The sequence below is a fragment of the Prionailurus bengalensis genome, chromosome C1 (assembly GCF_016509475.1).
Source record: "Prionailurus bengalensis isolate Pbe53 chromosome C1, Fcat_Pben_1.1_paternal_pri, whole genome shotgun sequence".
NCBI classification, from domain to species: domain Eukaryota; kingdom Metazoa; phylum Chordata; class Mammalia; order Carnivora; family Felidae; genus Prionailurus; species Prionailurus bengalensis.
In genome coordinates, this window is record NC_057345.1 from 64085880 (window position 1) to 64110704 (window position 24825).

A 24825-nucleotide genomic window follows, 5' to 3' on the forward strand; every position below is an offset into this window, starting at 1 on the left:
GTGTGTGTTGTGAGTGTAGGATGGGATATGAAGCTTATCCGAACTGGTTGGTTGTATACAAATGCACATGGTTTATGTGGACAGGTAGTGCTGATGAGATAGTAGGAGATGCCTTTACTTGCCAACAGAACTCCTTGTAGGAGTGCATATTCTTTAGAAACAAGTTGCAAAGCTATTATATATTATATATATATACACACACATATACACATATATTATATATTAATATATATTATATGTAACATATATTATATATTATTATATATTATATATAACATGTATTATATATAATATATTACATATGTTACACGTATTATATTACATATATATTATATACATATGCATATGCATATGCATATACATATACATTCTCAACCTCAGCACTACTGACATTTTAGGCTGATTAATTCTTGGGGGGGGCGTGGCTTTGCTCTTCATTGTAGGATGTTGAGCAGCATTCTTGGCTTCTACTCACTAGATGCCAATAGTACCACTGCCACCTTCCACCCCCAGTTATGACAGCCAAAAATGTCTCTAGACATTTGAAAATATCCCCTAGGGAACAAAATTTATCCCAGTTGAGAATCACTATTTTAGACCCAGGTACTTGGAAAAATGTTCCTATAAATCAATACATTAAGTGTAGGGGTTTTTAAAGTTTTTTTTAGAGACTGGATTTCCCCCATCTTATCTCATTATTTTCAATAACATTCAAATTCAAAAGCCATTGCCCAATGCTAGCAAAATTCTGAATAGAAAGTAAACATCTCCCTTTTTATTAGATAAGATGTCCAGCAATGAAAATCTCTGGATTTAAAGAGCTTGTTAAGATGTATTATGTCAGATGAAAAGTGCTATTTTAATAACTCATTATTATTCTTAGCATGGACCTTTTATTTTAGAAAAATGGATAATTAGCATTTTGGCTTATCACTTTCTCTCCATGAATACAAATAATTTGATAGACAGACAACCAAGAGAGACTTCATTAAATAATGGGTCTAATCAGCCTGGGACTAGAGTAAATTAGGGGTTAGACTTCCAGCTTGAGAGTTGGAAATCAGAGTTTGGTGGCCATGTCAACCCATTCACACAGGATATTTTTGTTGACTGACCTAATGTTGCAGTCAAAAACCAGAGCACAGGTCAATCGGTTAGAAATAAGAGTCAAAACTCATCTTGGGAAGCCACAGGCTACCCCGCATTTAACTTAACAGCTGGAAAACTGCAAGAACCCATTCAAATCGTAACTACCAGACCTACGGTATTTGGACTTACCAGCTTCAATTTTAAGATAATGGCCCATTATTAATGTGAAAGTATTAGTAAGTTTTCCCAGGGGAAAAAATATCAGCTTGGAACCATTCCCCTTTGCATACATTATACACTTTACTGCCATCTGTGGTTATCCATACTCTGCATAAAACTTTACTAGTTTTCCAAAAAGACTACAAATAGCCCTTTATTTTTTTGAGAATAGTCTTCCTAACATCCAGCCAGGAAATCTATTATGAAATTAATTTTCTTTTTAAAATTTGTAGTGTAATCTATCCTTTTGTTTCTAAGAAACCAAGCCCAGTGCCATGTTTGATTTGGAACTGCCTCACTGTCGCTCGGAGGAGACAGATAACCATTAGAGGAATTTTCCTGGCCTTGGTTGTCTTTTGAAGCTTGCCATGCAGTGTTAAGAAAAGATCATGACTGTTACTTAGGTTTTCTCTGTGGGGCAGAAAGGGAACTTCAATCTGAGAAATTATTCCCATCATGAGCTAGAGGAATGATTTTCGTCACAATGCGTGCTCTACATTCACGATCCAGCCCACACAGAAAAGCCTTCACTCTGTGTGTCCTTAAGCTGCATCTGATGTTTTCTACGTAGCACTTTTTTTTACCAAGCAGACTTATGTGGGGGGAAAAATGAAAGAAGCAAGTGTATGGGTACTTCTGAAACATATTTATTACCAACATCTTCTAAGAAAAATAACAAAGCTAAAGCCAAAGCAGAAAGATTTTACTAGTCCTGAAGGGAATCCTCAGATGACACAAATGCAGAAAATAAAAAGGCTTCATTTCCTCTTGCAAAGTGTGTGTATGTGTGCTTTTATTTATTAATCACAAGATTTGTTATTGATACATCTCTACTAACTCCTGAGAAGGGTCGATCTTGGTAACAAGAGAGTCTAGGGGGCTGAGTGAGTGATAGTTGTGAGAGTCCAGCTGGGAAGAACCATCAGGAGAAATATATCGCTTTGTGAAGAAATGCAGAGAAATAGAGTCTGGGGTGTGTCACTAGGAAGAAATGAAGATCTGGGAGGGGAAAGCCCTCTTTCATATCCCCAAACGGTCTTCCACTAAATTTGTATTGCCCACTAATGACTGTAGTTTTTTTTTCCCCTCTTTTATGGGAGATGAATAGTAATGTTGAATTTTATTCAAGGTTGTCAGGTGGGCAAATACAGTGGTTGCCCATGGATAACTAATAAATGAATTGTAGAACTTAAAAAACAGAGAATCATGAAGTTGAGAAATGTATGCAAAAGCACCCAGCCTAGAAAGTGGCAGAGAGGAATCTGAACACAAGTCTGATAACAAAGTCAGTGCTTATTTGTGTTGTACTATGCTGCCAGAAGATGGTTCTATTCTCATTTTCTTAAAACACATTAAGTTCTTTTCAGATAAGAAGGAAGTGGAATATGATGAAATGGTGCATGTTGGTTGTATTGAAACGACTATATGCAGTGATCTATTTTTATATATGAAAGTTTACATACTAAACTTTCAAAGTCCTGGTATTAATAGCTTTCATTTTGAATCATGTCTTCATTTTTTTTAATCATCTTTTTTTTGAAGGTTTTTTTTTTATTTTGAGAGAGGGAGAGTGCAAGTGGGGAAAGAAGGGGTGGAGAGAGAGAGGGAGAGACAGAATCCCAAGCAGACACCGCACAGTCAGTGCAGAACCGAATGTGGGGGCTCGAACCCACAAACCACGAGATCATGACCTGTGCTGAGATCAAGAGTTGGATGCTCAACTGACTGAGCCACCCCGGTACCCCATCATGTCTTCATTATTTAATCTGTATTGGAAAATCTGGTTTATGGGCAAATATATGCTTCCAGCACTGGAAAGATAGAGAAATGATATGGCCATGGTATAGCAAACTGCCTGTCTCCTCTCACAAGAAACAAATATTCAGTTGGAACAAGTCCTATTTTTGTGAAGTGTTACCTATTCTTTGCTGAAAATTAGTATTTGTTGACAGCAGTTACACACACACACACACACACACACACACAAACACACACAGAGGCATATCATTTTCATAACAATTAGAACTAGAAAAATTATTTGGCTTTTCACAGCTCCCTCTCACTTCTCCACGTCGCAAATGAAATTCTGGGAAACAGAAAGGTTATTTATTTATTTTTATGGCCAGGCTGGTATATTCAATAATATATCCATACATAATTCATTAGCTTAATTAGGCCCTATGCTTTAGATACGCAGCTACAGACGGGAGCCCAAGCGTGAGATGGGGGGCTGTGACGAGGACTGTGTCTCAGCTGCTGCACCCAGCCAGGACTTGTGCACAGTTTACATTTCCTTCTTTTCAGCAAAGGCAAGGACACCCATTCTTTTCATAGCCTGTCAGTAAACCTATTTTGTAAATGAAACAAAAAATAAAAAATTGTTTACATTTTGGATTGCCTGTGCTTTAATGTTTTATGGCAACTGACCCTGTTTTAACTTCAGGGCCTTATTTTTTTATTTCAGCGTCAAAATATGTAAAAAAGCTACAATACTCAGTGCTTGAGAGATGTTCAAATTGCCCTTTATCAGAATGATCCCATGGAGAGTTCTAAAGTCCAGTTACATAGGTTTTGGAGAAGACTCTACGGAAGTCTGAAATCTCTTAAAATTGTGATGACTGTGCACCATAATTTTCAATAAAACATTTGGTTCATTCATCCTGTGAATAATTATTTGTTTATTGTTGCTCTTGCTCTTCTGAGGCCTGAGCGAGGTCTTTAGTTTGTCTAGTTGCTGGAGTCTTGGGTACTAGAAGGGTGGTAATTTTCAGTTTTAGCTAATTGCTATGCTTTACATGGTCACAGGGAGTGAGCATTTTAGAAAGCCACTTCATTAAAGCATTAAAATACTGGGGGCTCAGTAATTTCATTTACTGGGTCAATAACCATGATATCTAGAAGAAGATTTAAAATAGTTTAAAAATAATTATTCAACCAAGAAAGGGCTTTCAAACTATAGTTACTGCAGTAATAAAGGAAAGAGAGTCTCCGAAGCAAGTATAAATATTATATTTAAATCTTACTATCAGATTCCTATCATTCAAAGGCTTTATTTAGCTTGTCCAGTAGTAGATCACAAAATCTAAGACCTGAAATAAACTTTAGCAAGCATCTAGTCTCGATGTAGAAATTAATTTTTTTTTCTTAAAAAACACTTATCATTCCGTATCTGCACTGACAGCCTGTATGTTTGTTTTTCTTAGAGCATTCACAAATTTCTTATTCAGTTTTTACCCCTAGGTATTTTGCATTTTGGTTGCTATTATACATTAAATAGTTTTCAGTTATAGTTCTTTTCTTTTGCTGGGGTACTATGGATGTAATTGTGTTTTTGGTTTGTTTGTTCGTTTGTTTGTTTATTTATTTATTTTTAATATAATTTATTGTCAAATTGGTTTCCATACAACACCCAGCACTCATCCCAACACGTGCCATCCTCAATGCCCATCACCCACTTTCCCCACTCCCCCAACCCCCATCAATCCTCAGTTTGTTCTCAGTATTTAACAGTCTCTTATGGTTTGCCTCCTTCACTCTCTGTAACTTTTTTTCCCCCTTCCCCTCTCCCATGGTCTTCTGTTAAGTTTCTCAGGATCCACATATGAGTGAAAATATATGGTATCTCTTTTTCTGCCTGACTTATTTCACTTAGGATAATACTCTCCAGTTTCATCCACTTTGCTACAAATGGCCAGATTTCATTCTTTCCCATCACCAAGTAGTATTCCATTGTATATATGAACAGTATCTTCTTTATCCATTTGTCAGTTGATGGACATTTAGGCTTTTTCCATAATTTGGCTATTGTTGAAAGTACAGCTATAAACATTGGGGTACAAGTGCCCCTATGCATCAACGCTCCTGTATCCCTTGGGTCAATTCCTAGCAGTGCTATTGCTGGGTCATAGGGTAGATCTATTTTTAATTTTTTGAGGAACCTCCACACTGTTTTCCAGAGTGGCTGCACCAGTTTGCATTCCCACCAACAGTGCAAGAGGGTTCCCGTTTCTCCACATCCTCTCCAGCATCTATAGTCTCCTGATTTGTTCGTTTTAGCCACTTTGACTGGCATAGGGTGGTATCTCAGTGTGGTTTTGATTTGTATTTCCCTGATGAGGAGTAACATTGAGCATCTTTTCATGTGCCTGTTGGCCATCTGGATGACTTCTTTAGAGAAGTGTCTATCCGTGTCTTCTGCCCATTTCTTCACTGGATTATTTGTTTTTCGGGTGTGGAGTTTGGTGAGTTCTTTATAGATTTTGGATACTAGCCCTTTATCCCATATGTCATTTGTAAATATCCTTTCCCATTCCGTTGGTTGCCTTTTAGTTTTGTTGATTGTTTCCTTTGCAGTGCAGAAGCTTTTTATCTTCATGAGGTCTCAGTAGTTCATTTTTGCTTTTAATTTCCTTGCCTTTGGAGATGTGTCAAGTAAGAAATTGCTGCGGCTGAGGTCAGAGAGGTCTTTTCCTGCTTTCTCCTCTAGGGTTTTGATGGTTTCTTGTCTCACATTCAGGTCCTTTATCCATTTTGAGTTTATTTTTGTAAATGGTGTAAAAAAATGGTCTAGTTTTATTCTTCTGCATGTTGCTGTCCAGTTCTCCCAGCACCATTTGTTAAAGAGACTGTCTTTTTTTCCATTGGACATTCTTTCCTGCTTTGTCAAAGATTAGCTGCCTATACATTTGTGGGTCCAATTCTAGAATCTCTATTCTATTCCATTGGTCTATGTTTCTGTTTTTGTGCCAATACCAACCTGTCTTGATGATTACAGCTTTGTAGTAGAGGCTAAAGTCTGGGATTGTGATGCCTCCCACTTTGGTCTTCTTCTTCAAAATCACTTTGGCTATTTGGGGTCTTTTGTGGTTCCACACAAATTTTAGGATTGCTTGTTCTAGCTTTGAGAAGAATGCTGGTGCAATTTTGATTGGGATTGCATTGAATGTGTACATAGCTTTGGGTAGTATTGACATTTTGACAATATTTATTCTTCCAATCCATGAGCACAGAGTGTTTTTCCATTTCTTTGTCTCTTCTTCAATTTCCTTCATAAGCTTTCTATAGTTTTCAGCATACAGATCTTTTACATCTTTGGTTAGGTTTATTCCTAGGTATTTTAAGATTCTTGGTGTAATTGTGAATGGGATCAGTTTCTTTATGTGTCTTTCTGTTGCTTCATTATTGGTGTATAAAAATGCAACTGATTTTCTACATTAATTTTGTATCCTGTGACTTTGCTGAATTCATGTATCAGTTCTAGCAGATTTTTGGTGGAGTCTGTTGGGTTTTCCATGTATAGTATCATGTCATCTGCAAAAAGTGAAAGCTTGACTTCATCTTTGCCAATTTTGATGCCTTTGATTTCCTTTTGTTGTCTGATTGCTGATCCTAGAATTTCCAACACTATGTTAAACAACAGCGGTGAGAGTGGACATCCCTGTCGTGGTCCTGATCTCAGGGGGAAAGCTCTCAGTTTTTTCCCATTGAGGATGATATTAGCTGTGGGCTTTTCATAAATGGCTTTTATGATCTTTAAGTATGTTCCTTCTATCCCGACTTTCTTGAGGGTTTTTATTACGAAAGGATGCTGAGGGGCGCCTGGGTGGCGCAGTCGGTTAAGCGTCTGACTTCAGCCAGGTCACGATCTCGCGGTCCGTGAGTTCGAGCCCCGCGTCGGGCTCTGGGCTGATGGCTCAGAGCCTGGAGCCTGTTTCCGATTCTGTGTCTCCCTCTCTCTCTGCCCCTCCCCCGTTCATGCTCTGTCTCTCTCTGTCCCAAGGATAAATAAACGTTGAAAAAAAATTAAAAAAAAAAAAAGAAAGGATGCTGAATTTTGCCAAATGCGTTTTCTGCATCGATTGACAGGACCATATGTTTCTTATCTTTTCTTTTATTAATGTGATGTATCACATTGATTGATTTGTGAATATTGAACCAGCCCTGCAGCCCAGAAATGAATCCCACTTGATCATGGTGAATAATTCTTTGTATATGCTGTTGAATTCGATTTGCTAGTATCTTGTTGAGAATTTTTGCATCCATATTCATCAGGGATATTGGCCTGTAGTTCTCTTTTTTTTTTTTTTTTTTTGCTGGGTCTCTGTCTGTTTGGGAATCAAAGTAATGCTGGATTCATAGAATGAGTCTGGAAGTTTTTCTTGCCTTTCTATTTTTTGGAACAGCTTGAGAAGGATAGATATTATCTCTGCTTTAAATATCTGGTAGAATTCCCTAGGAAAGCCATCTGGTCCTGTACTCGTATTTGTTGGGAGATTTTTGATAACTGATTCAATTTCTTTGCTGGCTATGGGTCTGTTCAAATTTTCTACTTCTTCCTGTTTGAGTTTTGGAAGTGTGTGGGTGCTTAGGAAAATGTCCATTTCTTCCAGGTTGTCCAGTTTGTTCGCATATAATTTTTCATAGTATTCCCTGATAATTGCTTGTATTTCTGAGAGATTGGTTGTAATAATTCCATTTTCATTCATGATTTTATCTATTTGGGTACCCTCCCTTTTCTTTTTGAGAAGCCTGTCTAAAGGTTTATCAGTTTGGTTTATTTTTTCAAAAAAGCAACTCTTTGTTTCATTGATCTGCTCTACTGTTTTTTTAGATTCTGTATTGTTTATTTCTGCTCTTCTGCTGGGTTTGGGGTGTCTTTGCTCTTCTGCTTCTATTTTCTTTAGGTGTGCTGTTAGGTTTTGTATTTTGGATTTTTCTTGTTTCTTGAGATACGCTTGGATTGCAATGTACTTTTCTCTCAGGACTGCCTTCGCTGCGTCCCAAAGCGTTTGGATTGCTGTATTTTCATTTTAATTTGTTTCCATATATTTTTTAAATTTCTTCTCTAATTGCCTGGTTGGCCCATTCATTCTTTAGTAGGGTGTTCTTTACCTGCATGCTTTTGGAGGTTTTCCAGACTTTTTCCTGTGGTTGATTTCAAGTTTCATAGCTTGTGATCTGAAAGTGTGCATGGTATGATCTCAACTCTTTTATTCTTATTAAGGGCTGTTTTGTGACCCAGTATGTGATCTATCTTGGAGAATGTTCCATGTGCACTTGAGAAGAAAGTATATTCCATTGCTTTGGTTTGCAGGTTCTAAATGTATCTGTGAAGTCCATCTGATCCAATGTATCATTCAAGGCCCTTGTTTCTTTATTGACAGTGTGTCTAGATTATCTATCCATTGTTGTAAGTGGAGTAGCAAAGTCCCCTGCAATTACCACATTCTTATCAATAAGGTTGCTTATGTTTGTGATTAACTGTTTTTGTGTATTTGGGTGCTTCCAAATTTGGTGCATAGTCATGATGAATTAAAAAATGCTATAAATGAGGTGCAAAATAAAATGTAGTCAGCCACAGTGCAGATTGAAGAAGCAGAGGGGAGAATAGGTGAATTAGAAGATAAAATTATGGAGAAAGAGGAAGCTGAGAAAAAGAGAGATATAAAAAATACAGGAGTACAAGGGGAGAATTAGAGAACTAAGTGATCCAATCGAACGGAACAATATCCTTATCATAGGAATTCCAGAAGAAGAAGAGAGAGAGAAAGTGGCTGAAGGTGTGCTTGAACAAATCATAGTTGAGAACTTCCTGGATCTGGGGAAGGAAACAGGCATTGAAATCCAAGAAGCACAGAGAACTCCCTTCAGCTGTAACTTGAATGGATCTTCTACAGGACATATCATAGTGAAACTGGCAAAATCAAGGATAAAGAGAGAATTCTGAAAGCAGCTAGGGATAAACAGGCCTTAACATACAAAGGTAGACACATAAGGGTAGTAGCAGACCTATCTACAGAAACTTGGCAGGCCAGAAAGGAATGGCAGGAAATCTTCAATGTGATGAACAAGAAAAATACGCAGCCAAGAATCCTTTTACCCAGCAAGTCTGTCATTGAGAATAGAAGGACAGATAAAGGTTTTCCCAAACAAAAAGTGAAGGAATTCATCACCACTAAACCAACCCTACAAGAGATCCTAAGGGGGACTCTGTGAGTGAAATGTTGCAAGGACCACAAAGTACCAGAGACACCACTACAAGCGTGAAACCTACAGACATCACAATGACTTTAAACCCATATCTTTCAATAGTAACACTGAATGTAAATGGACTAAATGCTCCAGCCAAAAGACATAGGGTATCAGAATGGATAAAAAAAACCAAGACCCATCTATTTGCTGTCTACAAGAGACTCATTTTAGACCTGAGGACACCTTCAGATTGAAAATGAGGGGATGGAGAACTATCTGTCATGCTAATGGAAGTCAAAAGAAAGCTGGAGTAGCCATACTTATATCAGACTTTAAATTAAAGGCTGTAACAAGAGATGAAGGAGGGCATTCTATAATAATTACAGGGTCTATCCATCAGGAAGAGCTAACAATTATAAATATCTGTAATTTTATATATCCATGTTGTAGCAGCTAACCATTCTAAAATTTTCCTGCTGGTTCTAAAGTTTTCTCTGGTCTGTTGTGTTTGCAAGGAAGACTAGCATATCATCTACAAACAATGATGATTTTCGCCCTCTGTTCCAGTATTAATACTTCCTCCAACCTGGTCTCCGGGCTTCAGTTATTATATTGAGTAGAACTTCCAGAACAATGTAAAATAATTGTGAAATCATTGGGCATTCATGTCTTGTTCCCAGACCTAATAAGACCATATCTATCATGGAGTTTCCAAACTATGTTCCAAACCATTATTTCATAAGACATTAATCAGTCTGCTACCAGAAAAATAAAAAACAACAAAAAAAGGAGGGTAATGTTTCCAAATAATTTTCTGGAACTCTGAATTAAACAAAATGAAACAAATTTTTTCAGTGAATGACTTGTCCTAGCCTTAGGTATTTAATATGCATTGGCAGTCTCTGAGAGGTGGAGAATATATGTGACATTTGCCAACATATTTGTCCTCGGAACACCATTTTTGAAGAACACTTAACCACCATCTTATAACACATCAGTGCTATTCTGGCAGGGCGTTGTTAACTGTGATGTTCATTATGGTTTCAAAGTGATGTTAAGAAAATCTCCCCGGCTTAGCTTATTCAGAGTGTTGTATAAATAGGATCTTCTACTCTATGTTCCTTTGTGTCTGGTTTTCGCTTGACGTGTTTTTGAGATACATGTATGTTGTTCATTTGTTTTCAATGATGGACAGAATTCCTTTGCACAAGAATTTGAGGGTGTTATAAACCATGCTGCTCTGAATATTCTTGTATATGAATCCTGGATTACAAAATAATGCATTTTTGTAAGTGATATGGCAGGGAGTAGAATTCCTGAGTCTTAGGGTGTGTATGTATATTCAAGTTTATAGGAGAATGCTATACTTTTTCAAAGTGTTAATGCAGATTTCACATGGCTGCCAGTTATTGTTTGAGACTTCCAGTTACTATACATTCTTTTTAATACTTGATATTGTCAGATATTTTATTTTATTTTACGTTATTTTATTTTCAATTTATTTATTTTTTAATATAATTTATTGTCAAATTGGCTAAAATACAGTGTATACAGTGTGCTCTTAGGTTTGGGCGTAGATTCCTATGATTCATTGCTTATATACAACACCCAGTGCTCATCCCAACAAGTGCCCTCCTCAGTGCCCATCACCCATCCCCCCGCATCAACCCTCAGTTTGTTCTCTGTATTTAAGAGTCTCTTGTGGTTTGCCTCCCTCCCTCTCTAACTATTTTTTTACCCCTTCCCCATGGTCTTCTGTTAACTTTCTTAAGTTACACATATGAGTGAAAACATGTGATATCTGCCTTTCTCTGACTAACTTATTTCACTTAGCATAATACCCTCCATTTCCATCCACATTGCTGCACATGGCAGGATTTCATTCTTTCTCATTGTCAAGTAATATTCCATTGTATGTATAAAACTACATCTTCTTTATCCATTCATCAGTTGATAGGTATTTAGGCTCTCTCCATACTTTGGCTATTGTTGAAAGCACTGTCGGATATTTTAATTTCAAGCAAACTGACAGAGGTGCAATAACATCTCATGGTTTTAATTTGCATTTTTTGATTACTAATGATAAGCACCTTTTTTTTAAAAAAAATTAACATTTATTTATTTTTGAGAGACACAGAAACAGAGCACAAGTGGGGATGGGCAGAGAGAGAGGGAGACACAGAATCTGAAGCAGGCTCCAGGCTCTGGGCTGTCAGCACAGAGCCTGATGCAGGGCTTGAACTCACAAACCATGAGATCATAAACTGAGCTGAAGTCAGACACTTAACCAACTGAGTCCCCCAGGTGCCCTGATGATCACCTTTTCTGATACTTATTTGCCATTTGAACTTCCTCTTTTATGTAATGACTGAATCTTTTGCCCATCATTCTGTTGCTTTGTCTATCTTTTATTATTGACTTGTAAGGATTTGTTATATATTTGTATATTGACTCTTTTTAGGATATATATATGTATATATATACATACATATGTATATATGTGTGTGTGTATGTATATGTATATGTATATGTATATGTATATGTATATGTATATGTATATACATACACACACACACATACCTCACAGAGAGAGAAGATACACACACACACACACACACACACACACACACACACACATATCTGTGGCCTGCCTGTTTACTCTCTTAATGTTGTCGTTTGAAAGACAGCCATTCTTAAAATTAATATAGTTTATTTTCTCAATCTTTTCCTTTATTATTAGTGCTTTCATATCTTTTTTAAGAAAAAAAATATTCTTACTCTGAAGGTATAAAAGTTCTCTCCTACTTTTTTTCAATAGAGCTTTACTGTCTTTCAGATACAAGTTTCCAATTCACCTGCATTATATAAAGAAAGGTCTATATTTACTTTTTAAAATTCAATTATTCCAAGTCCACTTTTTAAAAAAATGTTTATTTATTTTTGAGAGAGACAGAGCATGAGCAGGGAGGAGCAGAGAGAGGGAGACACAGAATCTGAAGGCTCTGAGCTGTCAGCACCCCAACTCCACTTTTTTAAAAGCCTGATTTTTTCCCTCTCTCCACTACTCAGCTTGGCACTTTGATTCCAAATTATTTAGAGCCTTTATTGTGTTACATGGGTCTCTTTTGTCCATCCTGTGCCAGTACCATCTTGTTCTTTATCAAGGGTGTCCTAGCTTTTCTAGCCCTTTGCATTTCATATGCATGTTAGAATTCTGTGGTATTTGGGGATTTTGATTGAGATTTCTTTGAATCTATAGATCAATTTGAGGACAATTTACATCTTTACATCATTAAGTTTTCTAGTCTATGTACATGTTATATCTCTATTTATATGAGTTTTTGATAATGTTTATTAATAAAATTTGTATTTTCTCAACAGAAGTCTTACACTTCTTTTACTAAATTTATTCCTAGGTATTTTATATTGTGAGACAGTTATAAATGATACACTTTCTTCAATTTTCACTGTTGCTGAGATCATTGAAATATAAGTGATTTGTATCTAGCAATACTACTAACTCCAACAAAAATTATAACAAATTACATGTGCATTATTTAATATTATATCATCTGTGACTAATTATATTTTGTTTCTTCTTTTCCAATCCTTATACCTTCCATTTTTTTTTTCTTGCCTTGCTGCATTGGTTAGGACCTCAGTGTAATACTACGTAACAGTGGTGATAGTGGAAATAATTGTTTTATTCCCAATTTCAGAAAGACAGCTTCCAACATTTTACCATGAAATGTGAAAGTACATTGGGGCGCTTGGGTGGCTCAGTCAGTTAAGCATCCAGCTTTGGCTCAGGTCATGATCTCATGGTTCGTGGGTTCGAGCCCCACGTTGAGCTCTGTGCTAACAGCTCAGAGCCTGGAGCCTGTTTCAAATTCTGTGTCTCCCCCTGCCACTCCCTCTCCCCTGCTCATGCTCTCTCTCTTTATCTATCAAGAAGAAATAAACTTAAAAAAAATTTAAATGTGAAAGTACAATGTTGACTCTAGAATTTTTGTTTTGTAGAAAATATTTTATTAGACTAAGGAAGCTCCCTGTTACTTCCCCTTTAAAAGAAAGTTTTTAATCATTAGTTGGTGTTGAATTTTATCAAATTCTTTTTCTGTGTTTACTGAGATGATATTTCTTGTATGCATTTACTTTTGAGATGATTATATGATTTGAGTGTTAATGTTACAAATTACATTGATACAGTTTTCTCCCCAACACTTTTTATTCTGAAAAATTTTATATGTGTTGCAAGTTTCATTGAATACCATTTTTACTTGAAATAACAGCCAACAGACAAATTATGAATATTCGGATTTAGGTATTTGGCAGACATTTTCTTGAAAATGAATGACGTGAACCTGTCATTTCAAAAAATAACAGGCAGCATATTTTACTAATGACAAAAATTGAGCCTTCAAGTCAAAATTAGCATTTTGGAAAATTTGTATTTGTTACCATCAGCTTTCTGGTTTCTGAAAACTTAAAGACTTTTCTGATGAGATCAGTGGTAATATCAATGAATGTTTTTATAATATATATTGGAAAACTTCAACACTTCAAATATCTTCATTACTCATTGCACTAATGTTTTTCAAAACCAGGGTGTGATGTTACAAAATCATGCATGCACAGTGTTAAAGACGCATGAGAAGTGTAAGATAGACCGATGAATTCTAATGTAATGGTAGAAAATTTTATTGATATGTTTTCAGGTTCCATATTGTGAATAAAATTTAAGAAATTGCCAATTTTGGTATAGATTCAAGGAACAATATCTACAATTATCCCCCCTTTCCTACTACATATCTGTGTGAAGCTGGATTTTTTTTCTCTTCTGTTTCAACCCAAAACACACATTTGTAATGGATTGAAAGCTGAAACAAATATGAGAATCCAGCTATCTTCAATTAAGCAAGATGCTAAAGAAAGTTGCAAAAATGTAATATAAATTCACTCTTTTTATGGTTTTGTAAAATATATAGTACTTTTCATTAAAAATGTGATATGTTAATATGATATGGTAATATTTTTGTTTTTTTTAAATGAATTCATATTTTTAATTTTTCTCATTTTCAATTTTGAACATGGTGAATATCACTATATGTTCAACTTATGTAAACATACTATCCTTGGAATCCTCAATAATTTTGAGAGTATAAATGGCACCTGAGACCAAAACATTTGAGAACTACTGCCCTAAGAACAGCATCTAAGCTTATGAAAGTATAATGTTATTTGGCACATTTACCCTCTTCCCATGACTATGGAAGAAACTGAAAGTATTTTAAGTCCACTTACAGCCTCCCAAATTATATGCTATTTTATGGTAAATTTAATTCTAGAATCTCCTCTTTGTTTTTGTGTTTCTGAAGCTTCACTATACTATGTTTAGATATAGATTTATTTTTTATTTATTTTGCCTATGAGTCATCAGCCTTTTGAATGTGTGGATTCTTATAAATTGTAGAAAATTCTCAGCCATTGTCCTCTGTTCCATTTCTCCTCTCCTCTGGTATTTCAGATAAATATATGTTCAGTCACTGAGTTCTTCATTTCTTGTATTGTGTTTATCAGTTCTAGAACTTCTAAGTGGTTCTTTTTTATGTACACTCCATCACTTTTTATAGTTTTCATTTCCCTGCCAGTATTTCACTTGGCTTTTATCTCCTTGAATGTAGTGAACATAGATTGTTTCTGTCTATGCCCTGTAATTCCATTTGTGGAGCTCCCATGGGACTCTTGCTTTTGGTTTTCTCTATTGGTGCCTTGTCTTTTCATGTGTCTGGATTTTTAGATTGTCTGTTGGGCATTGTATTTACAATTTTATTTGTAGCAATAATTTGAGGCCTAGTATGCTATTATCTTCCTCCTGAGAAGATATTTTTCTTTGCTTTTTCCAGGTGTCTAAAACTATGAGAAGTCCAGGACTACATAATGCAATTTCCAAAATTGGAGTTTTCAGAGCCAACCAACCAGCATGAAAAAAGATGACAAATTTTGCTAGACTGGTTTATTTCTTTTTTTTTTTTTCAACATTTATTTATTTTTGGGACAGAGAGAGACAGAGCATGAACGGGGGAGGGGAAGAGAGAGGGAGACACAGAATCGGAAACAAGCTCCAGGCTCTGAGCCATCAGCCCAGAGCCTGACGCGGGGCTCGAACTCACGGACCGCGAGACTGTGACCTGGCTGAAGTCGGACGCTTAACCGACTGCGCCACCCAGGCGCCCCTAGACTGGTTTATTTCAAACTAATTTTTAGCACACATCTTAGGAGTCCTAGAACAAAGTAGATGTTGATTTCCCCTTTGGGAGTTTGCATTCTGATTTCTGCCAGAAGCAGAACTCAACCATTTCTTCCAGAGCCACAAATGCCTCAAGGGCAAAAGCAGCCTTTAGTGTTGGTCTACCTCCCTGAGTTCCAGATTTCTGTAGGCTGGCAATTTCTCGCTATGTTAAGTCTTGGATGATCTTAAACAGATTGTTTTTACATTTTTTTCCAGCTCTTTTATCTGCCATGGAAAGTTTGTATGAATTTTATAAGTTAATTTATTGAAGCAGATATTCTCATGCTGGTACTTGTTAACAGTAATGAATTTGAATATCCCTCGTACTTTGGTTTTGCATTTCCAAACTAGAAGGAATGACTTATACTATAGTTTATTTCCTGAAGCCTGAGCCAGTTGAAAGCCTATATAAGCCACATTTTTTTCTTATTCCTAAATAAGCATAGTCTTAGGACATACAGTACATGCATGCTCTCCCTGTCTCCAGTGAATGAACATAACCCCACTAAGACATTCATGTTGCCTTATCTTTTCCACTTGCTCATTTTGCCACCATTTCCTTCCACTTTCAGCTTGGAATCCATGTTACTAGTGTTCATAATTACTTCTCAACTGTGAACTTTCAGTCTATCACTTACCACAATCTCCAGCTCTAGATCAAGCTGGCTAGTTTCTTCATTCCTGTCTCTGTGCTCCTGAACAGCACTAGAAAGAATGTATAACCTTTCAATACATTCATCAAAAATCTGTAATTTCTAAATTCCAGCTGTGGCACTACTGCAATCTTTCTTATTCTTGCTCAAAATACTCTTTCTCAAAAGTTCATCCCTCTCCTAAAGTCTGTTAACCTTACCTCTAAGTATCCCATCTTTCCATAATTAACCCTTACTTGCTTTTTAGAAATGCAAGGGAATCCTGAGTGAACTCTAATTGCAGTCAAGTCTTGTAAGGTTGTCTTTTCTCCTCTCGTTCTTAATTCTTTTTTCCTGTCTCAGAGGAAGAGGTGTCTCTGTCTTTTCAAAGGATAGCCATTAAACTATATTCTTAAATTATTGCCTCCTATGTTCCCTGGGTTCTCACTCCATTCATGGGCCTTTCTCTGATATTTGCCATTGCTCCATCTCCACCAACCCCTTCCTCTCAAAGCATCCTTCAGCCTAGAAAATGAAACAAGATGGGAAAGATTGTATTTAGTTAATGTTCAATTTGTCACTAGCCTTAAATGCTCGCCAAAATTCCACATGACAATTAAGAAAATTGTTCAGGCAACACAATTTTCTTCCATGCTTCCAAAGCAAATTTTAGCCAGAACATATGGAAGACCTCTAATGCTCTATAATAAACATAACTGTGTGGGAAATAAAAGTTCTCATGCTTGGTACTACATGCATACTTGCAATATCCTCTCCATATGCTCTTCATGACATCTGACTTCTTGGCCTGATTTCAGTGGTAAGTGCTGCTTACCAATCTAGCTGGTAGTAGTCGAGGTTGTAATTGGAAAGATTTACTACCCTAGGATCTTCTCCACACAGTACCCCAGGGATCCAACTTTACCATTTTGTTTTTCATCTCTTTAATCTGGCATTTTGGTCTCCTCATTTATCATTGCTGATTCCTCTAGGAAAGTGTTTCTCAAACCTAGATACCCACTGGAATCATCTGTGGAACTTGAAAAAAATGCTTACTTGTAGGTGCCATCCTCAAGAGTTGTCTGATTCCATTGGTCAGAAGTGGAGTATATCCATTATAATTTTTTAAAAGGTCTCCTGGTTATTGTTGAGTTCAGTTGAGAACTATGTCCCTAATTGAGTGACATGTTAAGATTCTAATACTGTAAACATAGCCAAATTATGGAAAGAGCCTAAATGTCCATCAACTGATGAATGGGTAAAGATGTGGTTTATATATATAATGGAATACTACTTGGCAATGAGAAAGAATGAAATCATGCCATTTGCAGCAGCGTGGATGGAACTGGAAGGTATTTTGCTGAGTGAAATAAGTCAATCAGAGAAGGACAATTATCATATGTTTTCATTCATATGTGGATCTCAAGAAACTTAACAAAAGACCATGGGGGAAGGGAAGGAGAAAAAATAGTTACAAACAGAGAGGGAGGGAGGCAAACCACAAGAGACTCTTAAATACAGAGAACAAACTGAGGGTGGATGCAGGGGTAGGTGGGGGGAGAGGGGAAAATGGTGGATGGGCATTGAGGAGGGCACTTGTTGGGATAAGTACTGGGTGTTGTATGTAAGCAATGAACCACGGGAGTGTACCCCAAAAACCAAGAGCACACTTTACACACTGCATGTTAGCCAATCTGACAATAAATTATATTAAAGAAAATAAAAAAATAAATAAACTAATTGGGGGAAAAAAAGATACTAATACTATAGCATGAATCAGTGTTCTTTTTTACTTTCTTTGTATGACATAGAGGGTAGAATGTTAGCAAAGTGTCCTGAGCTCATCTTCCTGAGAGAAAAGAATCCAGAGGTAAGTTGGTCACAAAATTAGTCAGATTTTATGACATAATAGTGATAGTAAAGTGTGAATTATTTCATTATTCCAGCCTGTAGGAGAAAACTCTTGGTTTGAGAAGACTTGTTTTTTTGCTTTCCAGTCCACAGAGTGCAAGCTGTTTTCTTTGGCATGCCTACATGATTATACAGATCCATTCCCCTCAAGGAACTTCCAAATAAAAAGAACACATCATCAATGGCAACTGAGAAACATAGCTTTATGTTACCTGTTTTAGAATTATTTCTTGACATTAACATTTTTATGTACCCCCATATTAAGTTTTATGTTTAGATGTAATGCCACCAGGTAGGAATCAAGGTAGATGCCATATCCCAAATCCACAGAGAATCAGAGCCAAGCTGTGGGTTATCAAATCTGTCTTTTTATGTGCTGTTACTCATAATATGTGATTTATATACACTACTTTTGAAAGCTGCATTAACTGAAAGATGCTGGTTCATAGAGGGGCAAAGAAGTGCATTTACAAGCTGGCTTGGTTGAACTGTGTTGATTTCTCTCTAGAACAGTCTTCACAATTCTTTGCTCACAGTTAGAGGTCTGCTGAAAGTGACTTGATGTAGATGAAAACAGCTTGCTTAATCATTCCTGAAACACGGGAAAAATTAAAATACATTTTTTTCTTTGTCAAGCAATAAAAACAATGCCAGATTGTTAATGCCTCTTTTGTACCTTTTACTTGAAAGACCTCAAAAGAACATCAAGGAGAATAAAGGCAAAATCTATTCCCCAATGGCGTCATTATACATGTTGAAGCCTCTAAAACTAAAACTCTAAAAACATTCATGAAGAGTGGAGAAATAAACGACAGCAAACTGGAGAGTGCATCTCTGGAGCTTTGTTCAACTTGCTTTGTTCAAATTCATTCAAATTGGATGATGAAAAGCAAAGATCTCATTTGTTTCAATATTAAAGTAGTAAATTAGTGAGTGGTGAGTTGCTAATTGTCCTGTAAAGCATTTAGGGTGCCAGGAGTGCCCTGTGGCCAATATTTTAAATTGCATTCTTATGGTTGAAATGAAAGCAACCGTTAGACTAATGTAAAAAAATGTTTTTAATAATTTAAGCTAGTTCGATTCAAACATGATTTTCATTCTGAAATATTTATCGAAGCTCCTGTTTTTATTTGCGATGAGCGAGTTTCACTTAGACTTCAAGGCATCAGGTAGAAATTCGTTTTTAGGGGCTAAAATGGGGAGATAGATTTGCACTCTCTAGTGTTACGTTTCATCCCCGGCTATGTCTGCCTGCTTCTAGGGTGCAGAATTAGCAGGGTTGGTTAAATTTTACTTGAGTTTTTGGTGACCTTTTCTAATCCTGACTGTTTCATAATTTAATGTCTTGACCTTCGTTTTCCATAGAGCCACCTTAGTGATAAATACAGAGATTTAATAACTAGAACTGGTTGACAGGTGACCTTTCGTACATGGCCATTTCTCTTTGCTGGAGAAACCACACTGTTTTTTGCAAGTTCTAATTCACAGATTTTAATTATCTATTCTATAAGCTCTAATTATCTTGTCTATATGCTTATTCACAGAGAAAAAAAAGAAAGGTTAAATATTTCATTCTTCTTGCTGATTAAAATGTAAAGTGCTTGGCAGTTGTCCCAATATATCATTCAAAAAAGACAGGACAATTCGTCAGGTTCTTACCCAGAGAAGAGAGAAGGGGAATTTTCCAGAGCAGTTGGTAAGGAGCAGGATGGAAACAGTGGCCAGTAGAGTGAGTGATCTCATTAGCTGGATGAGGGTAACTGTGTGTGTATGAGTGTGTGTGTGTGTGTGTGTGTGTGTGTGTGTGTGTGTGAGAGAGAGAGAGAGAGAGAGAGAGAGAGAAACAGGAGAGTTCTTTAGCTATATGTGTATTAATTTCAAGATAAGTGACTGAAAAGTAAAAAAAAAAGGATAAACTTGCCAATCAGAGAGAATGGCCTGTTAGTTTGGGTAATTTTTCCTTTTTTTTTTTTTTTTTAACCAGGTAAGGATCAATAGGGCATGTCATGGTAAATTGGTTTCTAGAGCCTTTTAAAATAATATTTAAACACAGAAAAATAAAGCTGACTAATCATAAAAATGCACAGATTCTTAAAAAGAAGGAAAGAGTAGCCAACCTTCCTCCTACCCTTCCCCATAGGATCAGAGAATATAGGACCTTCTTGGTTTCCTTGGGTTTGCAAACAGAATTCATTTTGTGCCAAACACTAATGCTTCTAATAAAGTAAAAATTAAAAATAGACATTAGGGACACAGGATCCCAATCAGCAAGTGTTCTGGAATCTTTATGAACACAGAGGAGAGAATGACTACTGAGTTAGAGAATGGCTTGGCAGTCTTGAGCTACCTTGGATTCCCAAGGACTTGAAAGCAGGCATTGTGGGCTGCTAAAGTGTATTTACCTCAAGGAGGTTTTCATATGGGGGGAGATATTCCCTTTGGCCACAGAGAACAGTTTCTAAAAACATCATCTGGCATGGCCTTTTTTACCTCAGACATGAACTATAATCACTTAATGTTTCAGAAAGAAATACAATTCACTGCTGTTATGAAAAAGTTTTGAAAAAGAATTAAATAAAGGTATGGGTTGCCTGGGTTGCTCAGTTGGTTGAGCATCAGACTCTTGGTTTCAGCTCAGGTCATGATCTCACGGTTCCTAAGATCGAGCCCCCAGTCGGGCTCTGTGCAACAGTGCAGAGCCTGCTTGGAATTCTCTCTCCCTCTCTCTACACCTCCCCCACTCATGCTCTCCTTCTCAAAATAAACAGATTAAAACCAAAAATATGTGGAGAACCATCTGAGACTAATAAAATTGGTTGTGATTAGTTTATCTTAGATTGAAGTTACAGCCATATTTGAAATTGAAAATAATAAAAAATTTTCCACATAATTCCATATGCCATGCTAATACCATTGCCAGAGAAAAGAGGTTAATTCTGCTCATATGAAAACCCTATTATTCCTAAGGAGCCTTTCATCAGTTGGGAAACTGTCCTCTTTTGGTGAAATTCTTGTTCACCAAGTTGTTTAAAAGCATCAATTTGTAATTTTATATAAATAATCTTAATATAATACTGGGTGAGACTTGAGGTGTTTGCCCATATGTATATTAGGAATAATGCAAATTAATAATAAATATTTCCTTCTTAGCTATGAGTACATTTTATATAAGGTAACATATACTCCTCTTTTTAACCTGAAAAATATCTGGTACCCACTGGATATCATGTTCATCTCAATTTTCCCAACTCTATAATGGGAAATAAAAATGTAACTTATAAAGAATTTATTATGAGAATGAATGGAATTATGTAATAAAGTGCTGGGTAGGGTGACTGGCCCATAATAGGTGTTCAATTATGTTTCTATCAATAAATATAATACACAAAGCTTATTTATCTTTCTCACTGTTTCTTCCTTTCCTCCCTCTCGCATCCTTTCCCATGCCCAAGACAGGAACCGAGTCCTTTTTTCTTGTAAGGAGGCAAATGTCATGATTCATTTTAGCAGAGAAAGGACTTGTTTTTCAAGGCAATCCCTCAGGCCTTTAAAATAGTGCATGAATGGACCCTAGTTAATCATCGAACTCCACTATGCCTCAGAGCTGTGTACTAAGATTAAAAGCTCACACTGATTAGAATTCTAAAATTATTTTATCCTTCATGCTGCCTTTCACAGAATAAGTACTAAGTAAAAATTACTTGGTTGCTTAATAGATGTCAGCAAATTCTTAACTTTCCACAAGCTGAGTGTTCATAACCAGATGTGCAGGTACAGAGTTTGTATACTTTTTCAAGGGAGAAATACCCAAATCAAATGTAGTGATCTTAGCATTAAAAAAAATCAACATATATATATATATATATATATATGTATACACACACACACACACATATAATATACATACATATAATTTAAATATATATATATTAGAGAGAGAAAGAGAGAATTTTTTTTGTTTGTTTTTTTTGGAGAGAGAGAAAGAATCTTAACATGGGGCTCAATCCCACCACCCTGAGACCATCACCTGAGCTGAAATCAAGAGTGAGCCACCGACTCATTCTGAGTAAGCCACCCAGGTGCCTCTCAACATGTTAGATTTTTATTTTTTTTCTAAAATGTTCTTTTAACTTTATTTTTGAGAGAAAGAGACACAGAATCCAAAGCAGGCTCCAGATTCTGAGCTGTCAGCACAGAGCCCAATGCGTGGCTCGAACTCACGGACCACGAGATCATGACCTGAGTCAAAGTAGGACACTTAACTGAATGAGCCACCCAGGCGTCCTTCAATGTGTTAGATTTTAAATAAAAGGAAATGTTTGATGTTTGTGGGCTTTCTTTTAACGGGGACACAATTGCCCAGTCAGTCAGCTGAATATTGCAGCAATCTCGGTTTATAGACACAGTGCGAGCCCAACCGAAGCATTTGCCTTGATGATGTTTTGAGTGTGCAATAAAAAAAGATGAAGAGGTTAAGTTTGTTTTAAATGAAAAGAAACAAAAAATAAGGACAAGGCAACTAAAAAGGAGAATTCAAAATTAAGATAAGGCTTGATAAAGTGGAGCTGGCTAAATCTTTCCAAAGGTCTCAGAAAATTCAGGGCCTCAATCTGGGAAGAAACTGCTTACTGAGGCAGAACCGAACGAGTGGAAACATATGGAATACATTTTCGAGCAAGGGCCCCAAGTCAAATAATATAAATGAGTTCGAGAAATAGCAGTACATTTTAACAAAGAAAGTTGAGATCACAAGATGTAGCGATAAAGCTAATAAAAGGAACGGAGATAACCAGATAAGAGCAGCTTTTGGGTCAAACCGTCCGTTCATTGCTAGGTATTTCTTTTTTATCATGGCTTACCGTAGTTTGAAGTGTCTTCAAAGGTATAAATGAGTCCCTTGGGCCTTAGCAAGCTCTTGGTGTTACCTGCAGCTTCTGATTATGATTAGGAATGTTTCATTCATCCAGCCCTGCTCTCCCAGCATACTGTAAAATGGTCCCTGCAGCCAAGTGGCAAATAGAGTGTCACCATGTGCAGCCACATCTCCTGCTACCTCATTTAGGAGGTCAGGCAGCTAGGCAGGACAGTGGCCAAGCAGGATACATATGTGGAAGGCTTTTACGACTCTGGCTATGGTGACAATATATAAAAGAAAGGGACAGTTTAAAGATCACCACCTATCCCCCCAAGCCATTACATTCCTAGCATTCTGCCCAATTACATATTTGTTACATAAACAAGAGGCTCTTGTTGCCAATGTTTGCCCTCAAGTTGTTAGTCAGCTGCTGACCTCATAATCTGCACAGCTGCGGCATCCCGATATGTTGTCATGAAACAGATTGTGATGTCTTAATTGATCACTTTCAGAGGTTACAATTGTCAAGTGAAGCCAGTGTGCTGATTCTTATTAGTTAAATTAAGTCTTGTTACAGCACAACCAGCTAATTCACTCTAACGACTAGGAAATCCGATGCAAATTTGTAGAACAGAACACATCCAAGGCTCTCTCTCTCTCCTTTCTTTTTGATTTTTTTTTTTAATTTGTAGAGGCCATACCCAAAAAAATGCTTTTATTATACAGTGAAGCAACTTCTTGGAACAGAAAATGGAATGTAACCTCCCTGCACCATATGCATCTTGGTGATAAGTTGGAGTGTGCCATATGACACACACAGTTTAAATCAGGCATTGATTTGCATGACTCTAAGTGGGTTTGGAGGACTTAAGCTAAGTGTAATGTATGTGAGGCCCTGCTGCAAATCGTCTGGCAGAAAGAATATCGTGTTTTCCTTCTTGCCCTGAGAAACTGTAGGCTCCTAGATGCATGAAGGTCTTAGATCAATGTCTGGTCCCAAGAGGTATCCACTTATGCCACCATCTGACCGTCGGTGAAGTTTTCACTGTGGCACCAATCTACAGGACCCATTTCTAAGTGCACCAATACACTCACTCACCTTGAGCAGACCTATTCTAACCTACTTTTCAGAAATCTTATTGCAGCAGGGGTGAGGGACAGTCCCTCTGATAGCAGAGTTTTAAGACCCTTCATAATTGGTGAGACCTCAGCGGAACATCCAGTCCACAGCTGAGCTGTGGTATTTAATGTCCAGCCCTGTCCAATCCCTATGTGATTCTAACAGCTCAAGAAATCTCTTTTTATATGGGAAAAAGGAGACATTTCATAAATGGACCTTTGTGGATTCAACAAGTCAAGTTTGTTTTCAAAACCCTTAATTTTGATATTAAATACTTTTGTCCACCTAGCATATTTCACAGGTGCACAATAAAAACTAAAAGAAGTACAGTTAAGTTAACTTAATAAATGCTAGCATCCAAAACACAAGGATGGTCATCAAAGCAGTTTTATAACACACACAAAAAACAGATAATAGCTAAATACCCAGTGGTGGGCAAACAGGTACATTATGGTATGCCCACAAAATGGAATATTGTGTTGACATTAAAAATATCTGTAAGACTGTTTACTGGCATGGGAGAGTTTAATGATGTGAGATTAAATGAAAAACAAAGGTTGCCAAACTTTATAAATGATATTTCTCAATCTGTCTAAAATAATGTATCTAGGAGGAAGAAAATACCACAAAGTATTGTAGCAATTGTCAAGTGGCAGAAATATGGAGAGTTTTCTATTGTATCTATTTATTTCAGGTTTTCTACAATGAGCCCATATTATTTCAATAATCAGGAAAA

At 36.7% G+C, this 24825-nt stretch overlaps 1 protein-coding gene and 1 long non-coding RNA gene across 4 annotated transcripts in view; one reads left to right on the top strand and one right to left on the bottom strand.

Annotated features, from left to right (window-relative positions):
- Positions 1 to 24825, top strand: part of ST6GALNAC3 (ST6 N-acetylgalactosaminide alpha-2,6-sialyltransferase 3) — a 549238-nt gene that overhangs the window by 314711 nt on the left and 209702 nt on the right. The gene's annotated exons all lie outside the window — the stretch shown is intronic.
- Positions 18461 to 23654, bottom strand: LOC122480659. Its single transcript, XR_006296611.1, has 2 exons — positions 22974 to 23654; positions 18461 to 18706 (listed from the first exon to the last, which is right to left on the bottom strand). It is a non-coding gene; the product is annotated as an uncharacterized LOC122480659 (long non-coding RNA).